A 7,213-nucleotide genomic window follows, 5' to 3' on the forward strand; every position below is an offset into this window, starting at 1 on the left:
TTTAGAAATTAATGCAAGCCTAGCTTTAAAATCATCAGCTTATTTCAGTTGATATTTACGACCCCCACTAATACATTTTTGTTTTTCAGATCTATCATACACATTAGAGACAACCCAAGATTGGGCGTTTTTAGCCAAATAATCAAAATTGTCAAAAGCTTCTCCGGGCCCTTTATTAAAAAACTCACCATTGCACATCGTTTCTACAAATTGCCTCTTTTTTTGTTGCAACCCCTCATAGAAAAAACTAATGACCCTCTAATTCCATATCCATGGTGAGGACATGCATTTAAGAGGTCTTTGAAACGTTCTCAACATTGATAAAATGTTTCCACATCCTTTTGGCAAAAATTCATGATTTGTCTTTTTAAAACTTTAGTTCTCTACATGGGAAAAAATTCCTTTAAAAACTCAGTTTGCATTTCTTGTCATGTCCCAATGGACCTTGGTCTTAAGGAATTCAACCAAGTCTTTGCCTTGTCTTTTAACAAAAATGGAAACAACTTTAATCTTATGACCTCTTCAGTGCATGTTCTATCCATGAATGTGGAACACACTTCTTCAAACTCTTTGATATGCAAATAGGGATTTTCAAATTCAATGCCATGAAAATGAGGTAGCAATGGGATCATCTCGAGTTTAAAATTAAAAGCATTTGCATTCAAAGGTAGAATAATGCAAGATAGGGTGCTGGTCCTAACAGGTTGCAAGTATACTCTGAGGGTCCTATTAGGGTTCTCCCTATCATGATGTTCACTTTCAGCCATGATGCTATGAGTGTCAGATGATGATTCGAGTGATTCAAGTGAAACAGGTGCACTTGATGATGATATTGATGAGTCTATCCTAACCAGTCTAAATGTGTTATCTCTAGCCCAACCGGACATGCAAGCTCAGTATAAATGAACTAAAAAAAAAATTGATTACAACAAAAATAAAAATAAAAACAACAGGTTAAAGGAGAGGAAATGGATATCACCCAGGCTATGAAGACGTTCACAACTCTATAAACACCCTCTCTATAATCAGAAAAATACTTTGATGACACCATTTGATCCCCGGCAATGACACCAAAAACTTGATTCGTTTTGTGTTGTGCTTCCATCAACAACTCACCCTTCTGACAGGGTAGCTCAATCAGACTTTACCGTCACGAAACTCTATCTGCTCCTTTACCTGGATTTCCTAAAATGTTTGAAATGCTAGGGTGAGACACATTTTAGTAAGGAAAATAAACTAACATTAATGTGTAGCGTTATAAGAATTTTTGTGTTATACATATAAACAATATAATAAGCATATTTGGTAAAATCTGTATATAGCAGAACTGAGTAAAACATGATTTTTCATATCATAATAAAGCATATTAGATTTCTATACATGAAAATCATCTTATATAACTGTACAATACTAAAACAACACCCAGGATGGATAGCTAACTGATGTCATGTCTTACTCCCACATGACTAGGTTGTGCAGCCCAAAGGTGGGACCTAGCAATAGCTGGCCGACCATGTTAGATCAATCGTAAGTCTGTAAGTACGATGGGCCTGCCCCTCCTGGTCTCAGACTGCTAGGGGAACAACTTCACTCTACATTGAAGCCACATCGACTGCCATCTCCCACACTACTGGTTATGTGGTAGCACTATCATAATTCTGAACATATAGCTACGATATCATGCTCCTGAAACTAAATTAAACCATACCATCCGGTTCTAATAACATATAATATATTTCATATACTGAACATCACTGTTCCATATTTCATAATAACATATGACATGTTAATATTTCATGAATTTTGTCTTATCATACATGATTATGGTATCTGCACCAACATGAATCATGGCATCTGCGCCGACGTGAATCATGGCATCTGCACTGGCATAACATAATGTACTAAACATGATTTCTCTGTATTGTTTAACATTATATTCATAAAATCATGGTTCCTATATTGTTTTATAATTCCCTTGAAAACTATCATATCATGCTTGATCTAAGAAAAACATATTATTCTGATATACATAATTATATGGAAATTTAAACTCATGCCACACAGAAATGGGTAACATCCAAAATGTAAAATCTATTCCAAAATCATAATTTCTGATAAAACATGTTTAAATCACATCCCTCTTCATAACAATATTTCCCAAATATAATTATATAATATATATATATATGTGTATATTCCTGAAATTTAATGTTGTATAATAATAAATAATTTTATGAAAAATTCTGACTTAGTTTATCCCCTTACCTGACTTACTGAGAAGCCCACAAAATACTTAATCCTACACCTGCAGTGTTCCTAGCACAACACCTTGAAATTAACATTTTTCCGAACAAAACTTCAGTATTATCTTCCCTAACATATTCTCCTCAGTTTAGAAACACCAAAAACCTAATAAAACTGAAATTAACTAACTTACCCAAAATTTGGGATAATTCCCAAACTTCCCAAATCGAATATTTGCTCTAGTTATGTTGTAGAGAATCTCCCCAGGATCACCGTGGTAGCTTCTGATCGTCAAACTGGGGAGAATCGGAGCCGAATTTCTAGAGAGAAGGTGAGGGTGTCAAAGTTTAGAGAGAGAGAGAGAAAAAAGAAAAAGAAAAAAAGGTTTTGCATGAAATTTCCTCGCAGAAATCGGATTTGAGCCATTTATACACCAGCCTTCATCGACAAGACATGTCACTTCGTCAACGAGGCCAAGTAGAGAGTTTGTCGACAAACACTTATTCATTGTTGATAAATTTTAGGCCCTGCAAACAATCCTGTCGATAATTTCTCATCAACGAGACATGTGTCCCCGTTGACAATCCCAATAAGTCGCTTTGTCTATGAACACGAATTTTCTCCCTCTTTTATTATTTAGATACTATAATTCTTCAGGTCTCTACATTCTCCCCTCCTTATAAAATTTCATCCTCAAAATTTACTACCTATATTGAACACCATCCTTTGAGGAAAATGGACTACTTATTTTATTACTTACTCTCACTTGTGGCAAAAGAATACCGTGGTTACAATCAGGGTTCCGGGAGATTACAAATACATAAAATAAAATTCTCCCAAAACCAAAATACTACCTATTCTATAACCTACAATACTACTCATACATATATCATCTTGCTTTTCATAACCTTAAACCATACTACATTTACTTTACTCATATACTTAGTGCTGATCTCCACTGAATAAGTGTGGGTATTTCTATCGTATCTGCTCCTCGAGCTCCCATGAGGCTTCCTCTACTGCACGATTTCTCCACAAGACTTTTACTAGAGGAATCTTCTTATTACACAATTCCTATTCTTTTCTATCCAAAACCTGCACTGGTATTTCCTTATAAGCCAGTGAATCTCTGAGCTCTAACTCTGCATAACTAACCATATGGAGGGATCTCGAACATATTTCCTCAGCATGGAAATATGAAATACGTCATGCATTCTGAACAAAGTTGGTGGTAAAGCTAGCCAGTAGGCAACTGATTCCACTATTTCAAGTATCTAGAAAGGACCAATGAACCTAAGGCTCAACTTACCCTTCCTTCCAAACCTCACAATTGTAATGACCTGTTTTTTCATGCCATTTTTTTCCATTTGAATATATATATATATATATATATATATATATATATACATATATATATCAAATCTCTCTATATTATCTGTTAAAAACATCTCAAACCCCAAGGGACTACTTGGGAAACTCTGTTCATATTACATTCCTAAGCAGCTAATAAACATAAAACTGTAAACTATATTTACAATACTAGAAATTTAGAAAGTCCCAAAATATACATTACAAAACTCCCAGTGACATCCATCAAAAATCCTAGGATATACCCAAACAACCAACACCCAGGAAACAGTCACCCTATAAAAAGGGTAGCGCAAGAACCTCTCTACCTGCGAGCCTGATTTGCTCGCCTAGCTGGATCACCTGAAAAATGTTAAGTCACTAGGATGAGACAACACTCAGTAAGAGAAGATATGCTATCACTAGTGTTTGGCAACTAATTTATACATTTAATATACTAACATAATACTAAAACTATAAAACTGTTAGTCTAGTATACCGTACAAATCACATTTATTATAGTTTAAAATACAAATTTACATCTGAGATTTCTAGTTACATATAATTCTAGTATTATAATAAATCTGTAGCTGTACTGTAAATCTGTATATATATAAACAACTGTGATAATACCCTAGAAACTGAATGTCATGGTTTAACCCCGCATGACAGGGTTGTGCGACCCATAGGTGGGACTTCACACTAGTTGGCCCACCAAGTAAGTCAATCTAAAACTCTACCACTCATCAATATGGTTCACTGCAATCTCTCTGAGCACGATAGCAAATCTCTACCTCGTCAAATCGGCCTCCTCAACCCAGAATACTAGGGAGACTGCAATCTCTCCATAGACATGGTTGACAAAATCCACATACTATTTGAGATATGTGGCTGCACTCTGATCTGAAAATAGCAACAGTACCATACTCTACTGTCTGAATCTGACTGAATAATTCATCACGGTTTGATACTATTTAGTATTGATACTTAATATTATCTTACTGTTTTTACTATGATTTTTTAATAACCTGTTTTTACCATGATTTTTTAATAACGATAACATTTTTAAATTGATCCACATAATCTGAATTTCTAACTGAATAACTAAATAACTGAGTGTTATGGTTCCGAAGTCCTGGCATTCTGAAAAATACTATAAATCATATTTTCTGAAAATTGCATATTGATATTTTCTACTAATATACTATAAAATATTTTTCTGTATAATATATGTAAAATATCGATCTGATAAAATATATGTCTGCAAAATATATATGTATATACATATACACTGTAATTCATAATTCTGTAAAATCTAGTAAAACTTGTTTCTATGCAAAAACACTATAAACCATGTTATTCTGAAAAACTGTATAAATCCTGAACTAATCCAATATTAACTCATACCACACAATTAATTAAACAAGAACCCCTATAATAAAATTTGTATTTTCTGATAATAAAAATAATTTATACCCTGTAGAATTCACCCCGAAACACATATATACACCTGATGTAATTTCTGAAATTTCTAGCATAGAATATTTTTCCTTATCTATCTGACAGGGAGGCTAGCCTCCACTTAACTCTCACACCCTCGGTGTACCAACCCAAAAACCTGCATTTACATATACAAATTCTCCAGTAAATCAATACACCCGTATTTCCTAAGATTGCCTATTCATAATTTCTTGAACTATAATTTACCTAGGCTCCCGAACTGATACTTGTGGGGGTCCTCAACCCATGATTATAGAGGCCCAAAACACCTTATTCCTGAAAATATGACATCCCAAATTTATTCAACAAAACACTAGTATGTTCTCATAGAATACAAAATATGACCCCACATAATACTGGTAATACTGAAAATACCTAACAATCCACTTACTCAAATTTTAAGATGGTTCTTAAACTACTCAAATTGAATTTTTCGCTCCAGCTAGGTTGGAGAGAATCTCCCCATGATGACTGTGGTAGTTTCTAATCATTGAACCGAGGAGAATTGGAGCCAGAAATCTAGAAAGAAGTGAGAGAAACCCATTTTCTAAAGAGAGAAAATGAGAGAGAGGAATTTTTCGCTAAAACCCCATTTTCTACATATTTATAAGTGGCTGGCCACATGGCCTCGTTGACGAGTCCATGAAGGCAGTTCGTTGACGAAGACGGTGCCCTCGTTGACAAAATGCAGGCCTTGAAAAATAGCCTCTCGGTAAATTCTCCTCGATGAAACGCGCGTCCACATCGACGAGCCCAAGAAGATGATTCGTCGACGAGACCTTGTCCCCTTTTGTGAAATTTCTTTTTTATTATTATTTAATTACTATAAATTCTCTAGGTCTCTACATTCTCCCCTTCTTATAAAATTTCATCCTTGAAATTTACTATCTATACCATACACCACTCTCTGAAGAAAATTGGCTACTTATTTTATTAATTACCCTCACTTGTGGCGGAGGAATACCGTGGTTACATTCAAGGTCCTGGGAGATTACATATACTCATAAAAGAAAATTCTTCCAAAACCAAAACATTACCTATCATATAATCTAAAATACAAACATATATGTATCACTCTACACTAAACAAACTTTGTCTTTATCTAAACAACACTAACTAATACTATAATTTATTAAATAAGTGTGGGTACTTCTATCTAATTTCTTCCTCAAGCTCCCACGAAGCTTCTTCTATAGCATGGTTTCTCCACAAAACTTTCATCAACTGAATTTCCTTGGTATGCAATTCCCGTTTCTTTCAATCTAAGATCTATACTGGTGCTTCCTCATAGGCTAGTGAATCTCTAAGCTCTATTTATGCGTAACTGATTATGTGGGATGGGTCTGGGACATATTTCCTTAGCATGGCAACATGGAATACGTCGTGTATTCTAAACAAAGCTGGTGACAGAGCTAGTATGTAGGCAACTGACCCTACTCTCTCAAGTATCTCAAAAGGGCCAATATACCTCGGGCTCAGCTTGCCCTTCTTCCCAAACCTCATAACCCCTCTCAGAGGAGCTACCTTCAAGAATACATGATCCCCCACATCAAATTTTAACTCCCGGCGGCGAGTGTCTGCGTAGCTCTTCTGCCGACTCTGAGTTGTATTGATTCTTTCTTTAATTAGTCGGACTTTATTATATGCCTGCTACACCATCTCCGGACCCAAAACTTGCCTCTCTCCTACTTCATCCCAGAAAAGAGGAGAATGACACCTCCTACCATAAAGTGGCTCATAAGGTGTCGTGCCAATGCTGACCTGATAGCTATTATTATAAGCAAACTCAACCAACAGCATAAACTGGGTCCAACTACCCTCATAATTCAGTACGCATGCACAAAGCATATCCTCTAATATATGGATCGTCCTCTCAGCCTAACCATCCATCTGAGGGTGAAAAGCGGTTCTGAATTCTAACTGTGTTCCAATAGCCTCCTAAAATTTTTTCAAAAATCGCGAAGTAAACTAGGGATCTTGGTCTGAGACTATGGATACCGTCACACCATGGGTGCGAACTATTTCTTGATCATATATTTCTTCCAGTCTGGCCATAGAATAATTGACTTTAATAGGGATGAAGTGAGCGGTCTTCATCAGACGATCAACGATCACCCAAATA

General features: G+C 35.5%; 1 non-coding gene across 1 annotated transcript; it reads left to right on the plus strand.

Annotated features, from left to right (window-relative positions):
- Nucleotides 1-267: 267 nt before the first annotated feature.
- On the plus strand, nucleotides 268-375 carry LOC131167169 (small nucleolar RNA R71). The gene has a single exon (XR_009140027.1). It is a non-coding gene; the product is annotated as a small nucleolar RNA R71 (small nucleolar RNA).
- The last annotated feature ends 6,838 nt before the right edge of the window (nucleotides 376-7,213 follow it).

This window comes from Malania oleifera, chromosome 10 (genome assembly GCF_029873635.1).
Source record: "Malania oleifera isolate guangnan ecotype guangnan chromosome 10, ASM2987363v1, whole genome shotgun sequence".
Lineage (NCBI taxonomy): Eukaryota > Viridiplantae > Streptophyta > Magnoliopsida > Santalales > Ximeniaceae > Malania > Malania oleifera.